This window comes from Macrobrachium rosenbergii, chromosome 13 (assembly GCF_040412425.1).
Source record: "Macrobrachium rosenbergii isolate ZJJX-2024 chromosome 13, ASM4041242v1, whole genome shotgun sequence".
In the NCBI taxonomy this organism is placed as follows: Eukaryota; Metazoa; Arthropoda; class Malacostraca; order Decapoda; family Palaemonidae; genus Macrobrachium; species Macrobrachium rosenbergii.
Genome location: NC_089753.1, coordinates 3,689,155 through 3,705,019, shown reverse-complemented (window position 1 = coordinate 3,705,019; position 15,865 = coordinate 3,689,155). Strand labels below are relative to the sequence as shown.

Sequence of the window (15,865 nt, the reverse complement as noted above, 5' to 3'; positions counted from 1 at the left end):
CAGTCTAGAATAGGATTCACAAGTGATGATGCCTCACCACAACAGACTGTTGTGGGATTTTTTCATACCACTATATTAAGTTAAAATTATTGTTGAATTCATGTTTTCATGAAGAAACAATTATATAAAGCAAATTATTGAGTAATTTTTGCCATCAGCAGTCAAATAATCACGATCATGGCAATGTTCAAACTTTGTGCCGTCACAACATATGTCTACAAATAGAACAGAAATAGAGGGCTGTCACTGGCTAGCAGATCTCCACGGCAACCAGCCAGCTAATCAGGTTTTAGCTGTATTCCGTCGGAGAAAGAACTTTTGCTCAGAGAAGCTGACGATGACATAAGTGCGTGTGTTTTGAATACAAAATGTAGTTTTTAATAGTGTATGTATTTTACTGGTTACATGAAGAATAGAATGAATTTCTACATGAAGAATAGAATGAATTCCTTCTTATTACTTTGAGTGCAAAATTGTTGGCTCAGAGATTCTTCAGCAACAAATATATATATATATTTTTTGCTTCAGAAGATATTTACTAAGGAGACGGAAGAAATAAAGGTGATGCTGAAGAAAGTGCTGTAGAAGTCGGGACAGATCAGTCTCAGGAGTTTTACAGCTGCCTTTTCTTGTAGAGAAGATGAAGGGTGGCTGGAGACCAGTCATCAACCTTCCTCCCAGACAATTCATTCACCAGTCAGTACTCGATGCTATCAGGGAGTTCGACTTCATGCTTTCAGTGGACTTTAGGATGCATATTTTTGAACACCCATCCTCCAGTTAATCCAGGACAGAGACAGCCTTCTCGAATTTTGTCGCAACTTGAAAGTCCTGTTCAGTTTCAAGAAGTCCTCTCTCACACCCAAGCAGAGCATAAGGACCTGGGCAAGCAGGTAAATACAGCAGCAACTAGAGTCTACCCCTGAGACTTGAGTACATCAGCAAGTTCAGAGAGGCAGCGCAGTTATTCCTGTCAACAGTAACAACCAGCTCGGCAGTGACGACAGACACTTCCACATCAGTATTCTGAAACTGAAGGTGGCATTTTAGCCCAACGAGTTTCAGGAATAATGTGTATATATGTTCCATGGAGATATCCACGAATAGGTGAAGCTGCAATTCGGAACTGTGAATAGGCGGGGGTCCATTGTACCCCCAATCAATGGCAGCAGGTGGGAGACAAGCATCATACCAGTGTCCTTCCCTTTCTTCTTACCCTTGCCCTTTTCCCAGGATGGGCAGGGAGCTGAACAGAGCGCTGCTGCTTTGCCCCTCCTTCGCAGGGGCAGAAGACTGGGTGTTCTTGCAAGGTGCCTTGGAAACTTGGAAACTTGATACTTCCTAGGACACGAGAAGGAAGAGCTTGCCTGACCGAAAGGTAGGGGTGCACTGTCATGTGAAGACCTCGAGGTCTTGAACACTGCCTAGGGAAGAGGGAAGCAGAACCCACAGGTTGTTCCTGAGTGCCAATGCCGACTTGGAATTGACAAACCTGGTGACCTGAATCAAGACAGCGACTCTCCTCTTGAGCATCAGGTCTGCCCAGGGTTAGCTGTCTGGTGGGCTAGGTAGGAGAGGGCTCTACCTCCAGACAGCATCAGCCTCCCAAATGTGGCTTCCCCTTGGAATTATGAGAACCTGAAGAGGAAGAAGCGTTCTTGGTCACTGCAAGAGACCAAAGATCAATGCAGGAGACAGTCTGGAATGCTGCCATGGCAGTTGATTCCATTGCTGCTGCCTCCTGCTGTGACAGGGCAACTCCCTCTGCATGGAGGCGGTCCAATGACAGACCAGGACACAGGCAAACCAGGTCCAGGTCAACTTGCTTGGTCAGCAAAGGACTCTCCGAGATAATGAAGTATCGCTCTGGTGAATGAGAGGCTGAGGAACTGTCTTGCACAATCTAAACCTAGGTGAGCTGTCCTGTTCATATATAAGAAAATTCACATGGCCCAAGACCTCTTTGGCAACTTGTGACCATGGCAAGTCCATCGAGACTTTGGGTTCTTTTGGAAAGCTTCGATAGGTGACGGGTCTACGGGGAAAGCCATAGTCTCTTCCTAGAGGTTGTTAAACCGGTGTGTCAAACGGACGATCTTCGAAAATTCCGCCAGAGTCCCCTGGTGATCACTCTACCACTTGAGCATACGACCGGTCTGGTCTGCGGACAGAATCAGAATGAATGCTTCCGTGGCCAGGAAGGGATGGGGCGTGTATATTCCCAGTCCCGAGCCTAGGCCTGTCTGGTTCCTGGAAAATAATTCTGAGAGATGGAGGGAAAAGGTGAGAGATACCTCATACCCTTACTGTACCTGCTGGGGCTGCCTGGTGGGTGAGTAAGGCGCGGGCAGTCGTCAACTTCGTGGTGGCGACAGCCATATGGGTTTAGAAGGAGCAATCCCGATCACACGAGTGGATGGGGGCTGACCCAAAGATGCACTACGATTTCTTAGAAGCTGAGGCCTCTACAGTAGATGATTGGGTAGGGCATCTCCTCTTGTCTTCCCCAGGTGAGCGGAATAGTAGGCCAGTGCCACCATTCTGGGACCGTTGCAACGTTCCCGTACAGAAGCGTATGGGAGCGGACAGGCGGTAAGTGAGTGCTTACATGCTCTGAACTCACTCAATCTCGCTGGGTAGGGCCTGGGTCCGTAGACAGGGGACCTTTACCAGACTGGGATGTATTCCCAGGCGGTACCCGTTGTACCAGGGTCCGTGTAATCCCGGGAAGTGGGTGTTCCTGTGCCAGTTGGGCAAATCGAGAGCTGCTGTACAGGTAGTACCTCTAGCAAGAGATCCCGGCCGTCAGGAGCCTAAGGGACTCCTATGGCTGGAAGAGGCAGCCTTCTTCCTCCTCCATTTACTAGCTTTGGAAGAAGGGGAGATGACAGCACATAACAAAAATGAAGGTGAAGATGACGATGATTCTCAATTCTCTTCGACTTCTACCCTCACTGGTCCAGTAAAAAAAAAAAAACATTTCTGGGACCAGTACTGGTGTCACAGGGGTCCATGGAACCCTGTGCAATGGTAGAAGGACTCTTACTGGCTAAGGAAGGTGAATTCCCTGGACAAGTACCGGTGCCACGGGGTCTGTGGAATCCTATGCAGCAGTAGAAGGGCCTTTACTAATACTCTGGTGTCACAGGGGTCCATGGAACCCGTGCAATGATAGAAGGGCACTTACCGGTCCGGGAAGGTGAATTCCCAGGACTGGTACCCGGTGACACATGGGTCCGTGGTACCCTGTGCACCTGTTCTCCCGTGACACGGGTCCATGGGACTTGTGCGGCGGTACAAAGATCCTACCGGCCAGGAAGGTTAATTCCTGGGACCAGTACCAATGACATGGGGTCTGTGGAACCCTGTGCAATGGTAGAAGGATCTTTACTGACCGGGAAGGTGAATTCCCGGAACAAGTATTGGTGACATGGGGGTCCGTGGAGCCCTATGCAATGGAAGAAGGACCTTTACCAGTCAGTGAAGGTGACTTCCCAGGACTGGTACTGGTGTCACAGGGTTCCATGGAACCCCATGCAGCAGTAGAAGGAGAGGCAGCTTTCTTCTTCCTCTGCTTGCTAGCTTTGGAAGAAGAAGGGGGAAGGAGTGACAGCACACTACGATGAAGGCGAAGATGACGATGATAATTCTCGATTCCTCTTCTTCGACTTCTACTGCTGGTCTGTCAATGTTCTGGGTCCCTTGCACTGTGAGCGCCTGCACTCTCTGGACTCCCTCTCTCCCTTTAGGTCAAACCGGGTCTGTAGACTGGTGACCTTACCTGTCAGAGAAAAAAGAATTTCCAGGACTGGTACTGCATGGGACCTAGGCAGCTCCTGTGCAATAAGCATTCTCTCTTGCTACAGGCATCAGAAGTTCCCGTGTTACAGGCAGCGGGAGTTGCAGTATCGCAGGTACTATTAGCGAGAGATCCCATATCCTTCCAAAGTCCCTTGGGCTCCACAATAGTTGAAAAAACAAGTCGGGTTAAAGAAGCAATCTCTCTTTGTCCTGAGGAGGATAATTCCCCCTTCCAGCAAACAGAGACTGCCAAAGAGAAGTCAAGCCAGTCAACCATTCCCCTAGGTTGGCTCTCTACCGACGAAGCAATTGGAGACATTAACCCTTAAACACTGACTGGACGTATCGTAAGTCGACTAAAATTGTCTGTTGGGTGCCGAGTGGGCGTACCGTACGTCGACTACAAAAAATTTCAACCTTCGGTCAACTTTGACTCGACCGAAATGTCGAAAAACGCAATTGTAAGCTAAAACTCTTACATTCTAGTAATATTAAATCATTTACCTTCATTTTGCAACAAATTGGAAGTCTCTAGCACAATATTTCGATTTATGGTGAATTTTGAAAAAAACTTTTCCTTCCTCCGCTGTAACTTTCGCCAAAAATTTCAGAAATTCTTTCGTCATTTTGTCGTAATGTTTGCACGGTTTATATTAGTCATTACATAAAGTTTTATATATGGAAATAATAATACATGAAAATAACTCATGGTTGTAGCTTCTATCAGTTTTGAAATATTTCCATATAAATCACGATAAGTGCCAAAATTTCAACCTTGGTCAACTTTGACTCGACCGAAATCGTCGAAAAAGAATTGTAAGCTAAAACTCTTACATTCTAGTAATATTCAGTCATGTACCTTAATTTTGCAACAAATTGGAAGTCTCTAGCACAATATTTCGATTTATGGTGAATTTTTGAAAAAACTTTTCCCTTACGTCCGCGCGTGCTAACTCTGCCGAACATCTCAGAAATTCTTTCGTCACTTTGTCGTAATGTTTGCACCGGTTTATATTAGTCGTTACATAAAGTTTTATATATGGAAATGTGCGCAATTTCATGTAGAATACAACAGAAAATAACTCATGGTTGTAGCTTTTATCAGTTTTTAAATATTTCCATATAAATCACGATAACTGCCAAAATTTCAACCTTCGGTCAACTTTAACTGGACCGAAATGGTCGAAAAACGCAATTGTAAGCTAAAACTCTTACATTCTAGTAATATTCAATCATGTACCTTCACTTTGCAACAAACAGGAAGTCTCTAGCACAATATTTCGATTTATGGTGAATTTAAAAAAAAAAAAACTTTTCCTTACGTCCGCATGTGTAACTTCGGCGAACATCTCAGAAATTCTTTCGTCACTTTGTCGTAATGTTTGCACTGTTTTATATTAGTCTTTACATAAAGTTTTATATATGAAAATGTGCACAATTTCATGTAGAATACAAAAGAAAATAACTCATGGTTGTATCTTTTATCAGTTTTGAAATATTTTCATATAAATCATGATAAGTGCCAAAATTTCAACCTTCGGTCAACTTTAACTCGACCGAAATGATAGAAAAACGCAATTGTAAGCTAAAACTCTTACATTCCAGTAATATTCAATCATGTACCTTCATTTTGCAACAAACTGGAAGTCTCTAGCACAATATTTCGATTTATGGTGAATTTTTTGAAGAAAACTTTTTCCTTACGTCCGGGCAGTAACTCGGCGAACATCTCAGAAATTCTTTTAAATCACTTTGTCGTAATGTTTGCACGTTTTATTTTAGTCGTTACATAAAGTTTTATATGGAAATGTACGCAATTTCATGTAGAATACAACCAAAAATAACTCATGGTTGTAGCTTTTATCAGTTTTGAAAAATTTTCATATAAATCAAGATAAATAGAAAAAATCTACTTTAGGTCAACTTTAACTCGACCGAAATGGTCAAAAAACTGCAATTGTAAGCTAAAACACTTACATTCTATAATATTCAATCATTTACCCTCATTTTGCAACAAACGGGAAGTTTCTAGCACAATATTTCGATTTATGGTGAATTTTTGAAAAAAAAAAACTTTTTTTTACGTCTGCGTGTTCTGAATTCATGCATCATTTGTGATAATATTTTCTCTGTGTTGCTCTGATCGTTTTACAATTTGTTATATACCAAAATCATTGCAATTTAGTGTACAATAAAAAAAAAAAACTCGTTAGCTTTAACCGTTTTGCTCACAGCGCGATTTGTATATAATTTCATATGAAAATTTTTTTTTTTTGGTCATATATTTCAATATTTATATATGATAATGATATTTTTTTTCATTTCTGATAGTTGCAATGACAAAAAAAGGAGCCAAAAATGAACTCTTAATCTTAAAAACTAAGTGTGCTGTGATTTTTGAAAAAAAAAACTTTTTTCCGCTTAGGCACTAACTCCTGAACGCCGCCGGCATACGACAGACACTTTTGTAAATACAGGCTCGGAGTTAGAGGGTTAAAGGAGAAAACCACTCCCTTAAGAGTAGTAACAGCAGGTAGAAGTTTGTTGGGGGCAAGAAGAAAACATAGAATTCTGTGTCATCAGTGGAGAATTGCAATCCTATGGCACAGGAAAAACCTAACTCTCTCTCTCTCTCCCTCCCAGCCAAACTTCACTCATCGTTCAGAAGGCCAGACAAGATACTCGCAGCATGGACTAATTAACTGCAATCATGCTCCCTGCATGACGCACACAAAGTATAAGGGTTAACTCTAATGAGGCTATAGCAAGTTAAGGGTTTGCATTATGGATATAAAGCAAATAAACACCCTCAAGGTTCACTATAATGAGGTCATAGGGTCCATTGTACTTTCAGCTAAACAATGTAAAAAAAAAATAATTCACGTCACATAGATTATGAATTATACCAATGCATGAGAGATCATATTCATATATCCATATAGAAAATAGTGTTAGTTGTGAATCTGCAATCTTAACAACATGTACCGAAAATAAAATGTTTAACCCTACTGGGACTGAGATTTTTGATGGTACAAAAAGAATCAATCGTCAGATTTGAGAATGACTGTACTAAACATAGAATCCCATGGAGCTGTTCTGAGTATAAAAATTTCTCACATTAATTTGGGAAAATTTATCAAGTTATGTCAACTGTACTGCATCAAGGGAAATAGCCTAAAATACACCATTTTCGATATTGCTCAGTCAAAAAACTTAAAAATAAACAATAGGCCGTTATTTTTCGTAAGACTCCACCCACCTCCAATATTATAATTTATATTTTTCTTGGGTAAAACACATCAAACAATAAATTTCATCTCAATATATGACATTCGCATATGCTTAACAACAGAGAAAAATAATGAATCAAATTCGACTTATAAGGTAAGACAATACCAGCCCCCCACCCCCTCCATATCTACTACGGCAAAATTATAACCAGTCAACACCCCTACGTTAGTTAGGTTAGTATTTTTAAGTTCTTTTAGTGCCCTATCATTTCCTAGCTATTTTTGTATGAAAACCCAAAATTGTTTTTCATGCAAAAATGGCTGGCTGGAACCTTCCGAAATGGCTGGCTGGAGTCTTCCGAAAAATTACCCAGCAGGCTATCTCTGTGCTGTGCTCTTCCATATAACTACCAGACTTTGCGCCATGGGTGGCCCATCTCTGGCCTAAGCTAAGAATTTTCAGTTACCATAACAACCTAGGCTAGGGCGCCTACAGTTTAGTTGGCAAAGGCTGTCGTGTAGGTTCCGACTAGGGAAACTGGCGGGACGAATACAAACAAGACAAACTTTTCCTATAGTGCCAGGTCCTGACCTAACCAGATGTAACCAACCTAACCTAACATAGGGCAGTGTGATCTAACCTGGTCGTGGGGACTTCGCTCCCCCTGGACCCCCCCAGAAAGCGTGGGGTCGTGAGCAGGGTCGGGTCGTGGAACTACTTACCTTGGTGGAGTGATTGTAGTCCGGGCAGAGTGTTGCGTGGCCTGGCCAACTAAACTGTAAACTACCAATAGGCTACACTAAGCAACTACCTAGACTACTTTGTGTCATATTAGCCTAGTCTAGCAGTCACTATCAGTCTAGGAGGCGAGGTTTATCATTATCATAGAGGTGTTTTCGGCTTTGAGGACTGGACTGGTAGGCTGTCTCGCCTCACATCTAGCCTAACCTCTGCTTGGCGAGGAGAGCCTCGAGTAGCCTAGGCTACCTTCTAGCCTGCCTCACCTTTCACGAAAGCGATACTGAAGCTCTCCTCTCAAAAGGACGGCTACCCTATCTGCCTACCGGACAACAGGAAATTCACCATTTCTGCTAACATACCCTATGCCTGCTCAGCAGGCTTGGCTAAACCTAACTGAGTAGCCTACAAAGGTAGGCTAGAGCGATGGGCTGCCTATCAGGGTCTAGGAACCGAGATAAGCTGTTCCATAGTAGGCTGGTGAGGGATCAAATGTTCTCTACCCAGCAAAACCACGTTCCTCACGCATTACAAAAGCAGTGTCAAACTGAGATATGGTCATATTACCTTGACTTATACAACATATATCTTGCGTAAAAATGCGCGTAGCCTTTCGCAGCTCCCTACTTAACCATTGTCAACACCGTTTGTACTATACGACATCACAGTTCCGTGCTCTCGAGTCTCGACTACGACAGTACTGCCAGTGCCAGGCCAGCTTTTGAAAGCCCCTTTATGATTATTGAAATCTTTCAGCGCTTACACAGATCACTTAAATGGTTATATAATTTTGCAAGGTCAATATTCATATGTTTTAAGCACTGCGCAGTTAACAACATAAGCTCTCATTTTAAGCTGTAAAGATGTAGAATCTGTTTCTTTATCATTTAGCTGGTAAAAGATCTGGGAACACTGCCCAGCAACCAACACTGTGTGTAAATTAGTGTAAGTCATGTGAAATTCTATACCATTTTTCTTGACCAAATTAAAACGGGCTTTCTGATGGTAGCCCCTTCGCAATATCTGTTGTAGCTGAAATATTCGATTGCAAGTACATTTGTTCACTTTGTTTGGTTTTATGTGCGGCCCTCCACAGGGATGATTCCCTCTCTGGAGGACCCTTGTGCTTTTTCAAAATAAGATGCCTCCTATATTTTACAATTATTGTCTTTTAGTGTTTTCTCGTCAGTATCGTAGCTGCAGAATGGAAGAGGCTTTAGTTCTTTTTTTAAATCTGATTTCTTCTTGTATGATCTTCACTTCAGGCGGTATTTTGTTGTATAGTCTTGGTGTGCAATGTACAAATGCTCTCTCGCCTGGCTTACAAATTGCCAGGAGACAAAATAGAACCGCCAGATTAATAAAGGACTATGTTCCCCGTGATAGAATAACCTCAGCACGAATTGAGTTACATTGGCTCCCAGTATAAGCAAGAATAGAATATGAAATAGCCTACTTCTTAGTCTTTAAAACACTAAAATATGGTGAGCCAACATATCTGAGAAACTGCTTAAGCTTCTTTAGACCTGAAATGAATATTGTAATCAGATGGGCAAATGAAGCAAATTGCAAGTCTGATTACAATATTCATTTCAGGTCTAAAGAAGCTTAAGCAGTTTCTCAGATATGTTGGCTCACCATATTTTAGTGTTTTGAAGACTGTAAGAAGCATTTTACATTCTGTTCTTGCTTTTACTGGGAGCTAATGCCAATGTAGCTCAATTAGTACTGGGGTTATCACGGGAACAGTCCTTTCTTAATCTGGCGGCTCTATTTACACTCCTTGCAATTTTCTTAACAGGCAGTTAGGGAGACCGTAGTATATAACGTTGCATTGCAGTAGTCAAGCCTCGAAAGTATTTGGTTGCAAATTGCTGTTTTCAGAGTATCTTCGTTTAGGTATTTTCTGATAAATGCAATGCTTCTAATATAATAGTTACAGGTTTTTATAATATGCAATATATGGTTCTTCATCGACAATTTATTATCAATATATACTCCTAAGTTCCTCACTGCCGCTGCAATATTTACTGCTGACGAATTCTTTTGAAGTGTTCATATTTTTGAAGTGCACTATCAGATCCAAATAGCATACACTCAGTTTTGTCTTCATTAAGTTGCAATTTCTTCGCCGACATCCATTTTTGGATATCTTTCATTATTGCATCAATTTTACTAATGGCGTCTTCTACCGTTTCGACAGGAAAACAGAACTGAGTATCATCAGCATACAGTTTATACTTAACCTTGTGCTTATTTAGAATTCTAGATAGTTTAATTGTGTAAATGCCAAATAGCAGTGGACCCAGAACGCTGCCTTGGGACACTCCTTTAGTTAGTTCTTTCTTTTCTGATTTCACACTTGATATAACCACTGTAACCTTTCTGTTTTCTAAGTAGCTTTTGTTCCACTTGTATACATTATCTTCGATGCCTACTGCTCTAAGGTCTTCAAGCAGCAGATTGTGGTCAACTGTGTCAAGTGCTGCACTTAGGTCAAGCATAACAGGATGCCACATTTTCCATTTGCTATAATTTTTACCATATTCATTTATAGTTGCTCATAATATAGTCTCTGTTGAGTGGCATTTTTCTGTACGCTAACTGATCATCAGGTATAATGTTGAGTTGTTTCAAGTTTCCACGTTCGTTTGTGAACTTCCGTTTCTATAAGTTTTGATAAGTACGAGAGGTTTGATATTGGTCTATAGAAGCTTAGATTTTCTGTATCGCCTTTTCCTTTATAGGCCGGCTTTATACAAGCAAGCTTTTCGCTATTTGGGAAGGATGCCTGCGCTAAATTAATTCTGACAACATCAAAAACTAGCTCCCGCAACTGATCAAAGATTTTTGCCTCTTTTAAATAACTTATGAGAAACGGGTCATTATCACTGTAGGTGATAATGACCTGTAGGTGTAACACTGTAGGTGTTACTTACTTCTCTCATCGTTTTTTCAAAGTCATTCGTGTTTAGTTCTTTAAACTTACTGTTGCGTTTACGTCCACCATTTTGGCAAATATAAGTATAAAATGCGAGGATCAACTTAAACTTATGTTCTTCCGGTATGCGCCTTTATTCTCAACTCTATTTACAAGACTTTCCACAAGATGGCAGCGCATGAAAAAAAATAACAATAGGGACCTTCAATATAAAAGGCATCAACAATATAAAGCACCATTCCCAACATAGTAAATGAGTATAACACCTTTAAACATACTCTTCAAGTAAAATAATTAATTTGAGTTTACATCTTAACACTTACTGAACTTGCTATTTCTCATGGTGATCACTGGGGAGATCAGGAGGACCTCCTCACCTAAATTATGAAAAGATTCTTTCAATTTTTGCTTCAAAGTAGTTCACAGAGTGATTGGCCAGGTTTTTGTAGTCACTAGTTACATCAGGTGAACTTTTCCTTTCATGAGTTAGGCTAAATTGTCACGGATTTTGGGGGGATTTTTCTCTACACTAACCATTTTACTGAAATATATTTTCTTGATTTTCATAATCAAGTCGTTGTGCTGATTTCCGGCTGTTTAATACAGTGGCCAGTTTTCACTACTTGATTTTTTCGATCTTTTCCATAGATCTTCCATTTTTCTTTTCTTTTTCTTAACTTCACGTAATTCACTGTTAAACCATCTGGCATTTTCTTTAACCATCATTTGCCTTGTTACTTCTGGACATTTGTCGTTGTAGCTTGACGTCCGCTTACACATACCTGGTCGCCTATTAAGGTATTCCTCAAATTACACCTGCACTCCTGGCTTGTTTCTCTTATTTTCTTTATGCTGTCAACAATAAATTCGTCAGCTTTAAAGTTGATTTTGTTTCTGTAAGTGATAGTTTTTTTTTTAGTTTATAGCCTTTCCAGATATTTATATTAAATATAATTAGTTTATGTATTGGAGATATCACACATTTAGGCTCAACTTGTATATCACTCGCAATCGCGTTGTTTTTGTTTTGTGTCACTAGGTCAATGGTATGGTTTAATAATGATGTCGGTTTTTTCACAACATTTACAAGGTAGTGGCATTCAAGTAACTATAAATTCTTTGACATCTTTGTTATCGTTATCATCTAGATTTAGGTTGAAGTCACCACAAATCAATATATTTTCGTTATCAGCTAACATGTAAAGTCACCACATCGGCGCCAGGATAGTGTTTCGGCGGCGCCATTAATTAAGTCTCCGCTGAGCTTGTTTTCTTTGGTGACTTCCCATTTTCTTCAAGCTCAATTAGTCACGCCTAAAACGTGCCAGGTCACGCATTTTAATCATTTTTACTTTATGCGTATTTATACAAATGTCACACATTGTGTATCACATGTTTCTTCATTCACAGGCATCAAGACTGTATCCATATTGTAGCTCTGTTGTTTTGTATTGTAATTTGTACTCGTTCACTGCATATTATTGTTTATTGTTTTGACCTCAGGTCACAGTCAATTCCATTGTCTCTCGCGACCCGGCGTCAGTCGCCGCAGCAATATAAGCTGCCTGGATCTGTAATAAAGTAGCAGTAACTTTTACCTGCTCGTTTCTTTGACACCTTACAGTGGTGACCCCTGGAGTATCCCGGAGCCATTAGCGGACTCACACGCGACTTAGTCTTGGCTCCAGGATTTCTCCAAAAACGCTCTTAGCGGCCTAAACACGCGCTGTAACCAGCGTTTGGCGCGCTGACTCTCGTCGGCGTACCCCACCAGCATCACTAAGCGGAACCACACGGCGCACGAAAGTGCGTACTGATGCGAGTACCCCACTCCAGTAAGGGGTCAAAGGAGCGAGCATGGGCGCGATATCCCTCCTTCAGGCAGTTAAACGTGGACCCCGCGGACTCGAGGTTTACCTACCTCCCATCACACCGCGCCTGCCCCGCGCCGAGGCCCTCCCGCAACTCCACACCAGCGCCCGAACACACGACGGCCGGGCAACACAATCGCGGGCCGCCCTCACCGTAAAGCTGCGCCGTTTCGCAGGGGAACCCATCGATGTGGCTGCGCGCAGGGTGGAGAGCCACTTCAGAATCGCGACCTGCGGACGAAATCCTACAGGCCGACACAGTGCTCAACGCCCTTCCGGAGGACGTGTACAGAAAACTCATCTCGCGAGTGCACCAAACACACACCTCACATACAGCACCACAAAAAGTTCCTCCTCGAAGCTTGCTCCTGCCCATCGCCGAGCGGGCCGCCCGTGCTATCGACCTGCCATAAACCCACGCCACGACCTCAATTCAAGAGACGCTAGGGGCATGGTCGTAGATCTCCTGTCACTACCAGACTTGGTGGCACAAAGCAGCAGGAGATAAGCTTCACACGGGAAATCTACCTTCGCCAACTCCTCCCGAGGTACGCAACCAGATCGCTCACCCCTACCCCATGCCTGTCGAGGACCTCATAGAGACGGCGCAACACCTCACAGACTCGTCAAGGCTTCTGCGGCTAAAACCGGCCACACAGCCGGTCAGCTCCGTCCAGCCTGAAGAGGACGTAGAGCAGCCCGTCAACGCCATCGCCAACAGACGTCCACCGAACCACAGCAGATGGAGGTCCCGGGCTTCTGTCGCTACCACAAGTGGTTCCGGAAAGGACGCCCAAAACTGCCTGCCGCCCTGCTCATTCGCCCGTTCAAAAACGCGGGGTGGCGGCGGCCAGCAGGACAGGCCGCCATGGCAGCCGAAGAACCCAGGGCCTCAAAAACAGTAGGTTTTTATGTCCGCGACACCGTCTCCGGCAGGATGATGATGGTCGACACAGGGGCCTTTAAATCGGTCTTCCCAGCATCCAGAGAGGACTGCAACCAGACACCAGACCCGGCCGCTTTCCTGACGGCCGCCAACGAACCCCATCTCTCCTCGGCACCAGGCTCCTGTCGATCTCCATCCTTGGCCAGAGTTACTCCTGGGACTTCATCGTCGCGGACGTAGGAACCCCACTCCTGGGGGCCGATTTTCTGGCGCACTTTGGCCTGCTAGTCGACGTGGGGCGCAAGCGCCTCCTCGATACCGACTCCCGCCGGTCTCTCCCATTAACGGCGGGACCCAGACCCACCATCAGCGCCGTCGCCCCCACCAGTATGCACACCTACTGTCGGAGTTCCCTGAGATATTTAAGCCCGAGCTTCGCCAAGTCCCCGGGCCCCAGCCAAGCACGGCATATACCACCATATAGTGACTAAAGGGCCCCGACACATGCGAAAGTTCCGCAGGCTTCCCCTCAGCGCCTTCAGGAGGCGAAAAAGCATTCGGAGATGGAACAGATGGGCATCTGCAGGAAAACCTCCAGTCCATGGGCCTCCCCCTCCACATGGTGCAGAAACCGGACGGCTCCTGGAGACCCTGCGGCGACTACAGGCGGCTCAACATTGCAACAGAGCCCGACCACTACCCTCTACCCAACATGCAAGACCTCACGGCCTCCTTTCACGGGGCCAAAATATTCACTAAATTGGACCTTCTTAAATCTTATTTCCAGGTACCTGTTGCGCCAGAGGACATACCAAAGACAGCCATCATCACGCCCTTCGGGTCCTATGTGTTCGCCTTCTCCACCTTCGGGCTGAGGAACGCCGGGGCCACCTTCCAGCAGCTCATGGACAGCATCCTGGGGACCTAAAATTCTGCGTCTGCTCGATGACGACATTCTCATATTTTCCAGGTCTCACAGCGAACACCAGAGACACATCAAAGCAGTCCTCCAGCGCCTCCAAGAGAACGGCCTCGTCGTCCGTTTCGACAAGTGTACCTTCGGCGTCCAGAAAGCAGAATTCCTGGAGTCACGAGGTGTCTCCGACAGGCGTCCGCCCTCTTACATCGAAAGTAGCAGCCGTGGCCAAGTTCCCGACACCCACCTCCATCAAGGCCGTCCAGGAGTTCCTTGGGATGGTAAACTTCTACAGGCGGTTCATCCCGGGATCGCGCGCACCACGGCCCCCTGACGGCAGTCCTAAAGGCCAACCAGTCCCTGTCTTGGGGACCCAGCCAGCAGCAGGCCTTTTCCCGACGAAGGCCGCCCTCACCAAGGCAACCGCCTTGGCACACCAGAGATCCCAAGGCCCCCTCCCAGCTGACGACAGACGCCAGTAACGTCGCCTGCGGTGCTGTTCTGGAGCAAATCATCAACGGCGCCCCAGCCCATCGCCTTCTTCAGCAAGAAGTTCAGTCCCAGAGACCCGCTGGCACCTTCGACAGGGAACTCTGGCGCGATGTACCGCGCGGTTCGGCACTTCAACTTCCTCCTGGAGGACGCCTTCACAATCTTCACAGACCACCAGCCACTGGTTCACGCCTTCACGAAGCAGGGGGCGCATGGTCTTCAGACAGCAGCGCCACCTCTCAGCCATAGCCGAATTTACCTGTTCCGTCAGGTACCTCCCCGCAAGAAAAATCCGTAGCAGACGCCCTCTCAGAGTCGAGTTGAACGCAGTGCAGCTTGGTGTAGATTACCAGGACCTTGCCAGAGAACAGGTCGCTGACCCAGAAACCCCAGCATACCGCACCGCCATCACATCCCTCAAGTGGCGGACGTGACCCTCGCCCGAAGGCCCCAGCCTGCTCTGTGACATCAGCACAGGTCAGCCCCGCCCTTTGGTTCCAGCCTCACGCCGCCAGGTATTACGACATAATTCACGGCCTCTCACCCCTCCGGCAGGGACCACGGCCAAACTGCTTTCAAAAAGTTCGTCTGGCACGGGGTGCAAAAGGACGCCACGGCCTGGGCAAAACAGTGCCTGCAGTGCCAGACCAGTAAGGTGGGTCGTCACACGCAGTCGGGGGTAAGCGAGTTCCCACAGCCAGGCGCCGCTTCGGCCACATCCACATCGGCGTCGTCGGCCCTTCCCCATCAGGCGGATCCAGATACCTCCTGACGGTGGTAGACCGTTCGGCGAGGTGGCCTGACCACACCCATGCAAGAAGCCACCGCCAGCTGCGTGCGCCGAGGCCCTGCTCTCCAGTTGGGTTAGCCGCTTCGGTGTCCCGGACCACATCACAACCGACAGGCCCCGCTTTCCTCTCCGAGTTGTGGTCTGCCCTGGCTCAACTGCTGGGAACCACGCACCACACCACCACAGCGTACAACCCAGC

The 15,865-nt window shown here is 45.2% G+C and overlaps 1 protein-coding gene across 2 annotated transcripts in view; it reads right to left on the bottom strand.

Moving 5' to 3' along the window:
• Nucleotides 1-8,475, bottom strand: part of LOC136844861 (uncharacterized) — a 302,711-nt gene extending 294,236 nt beyond the window's left edge. For both annotated transcript variants that reach the window (XR_010854988.1, XM_067114105.1), the window contains exon 1: nt 8,338-8,475. The gene's annotated coding sequence lies outside the window, so the exon portion shown is untranslated. The remainder of the gene's footprint in view (nt 1-8,337) is intronic.
• Nucleotides 8,476-15,865: the final 7,390 nt, after the last annotated feature.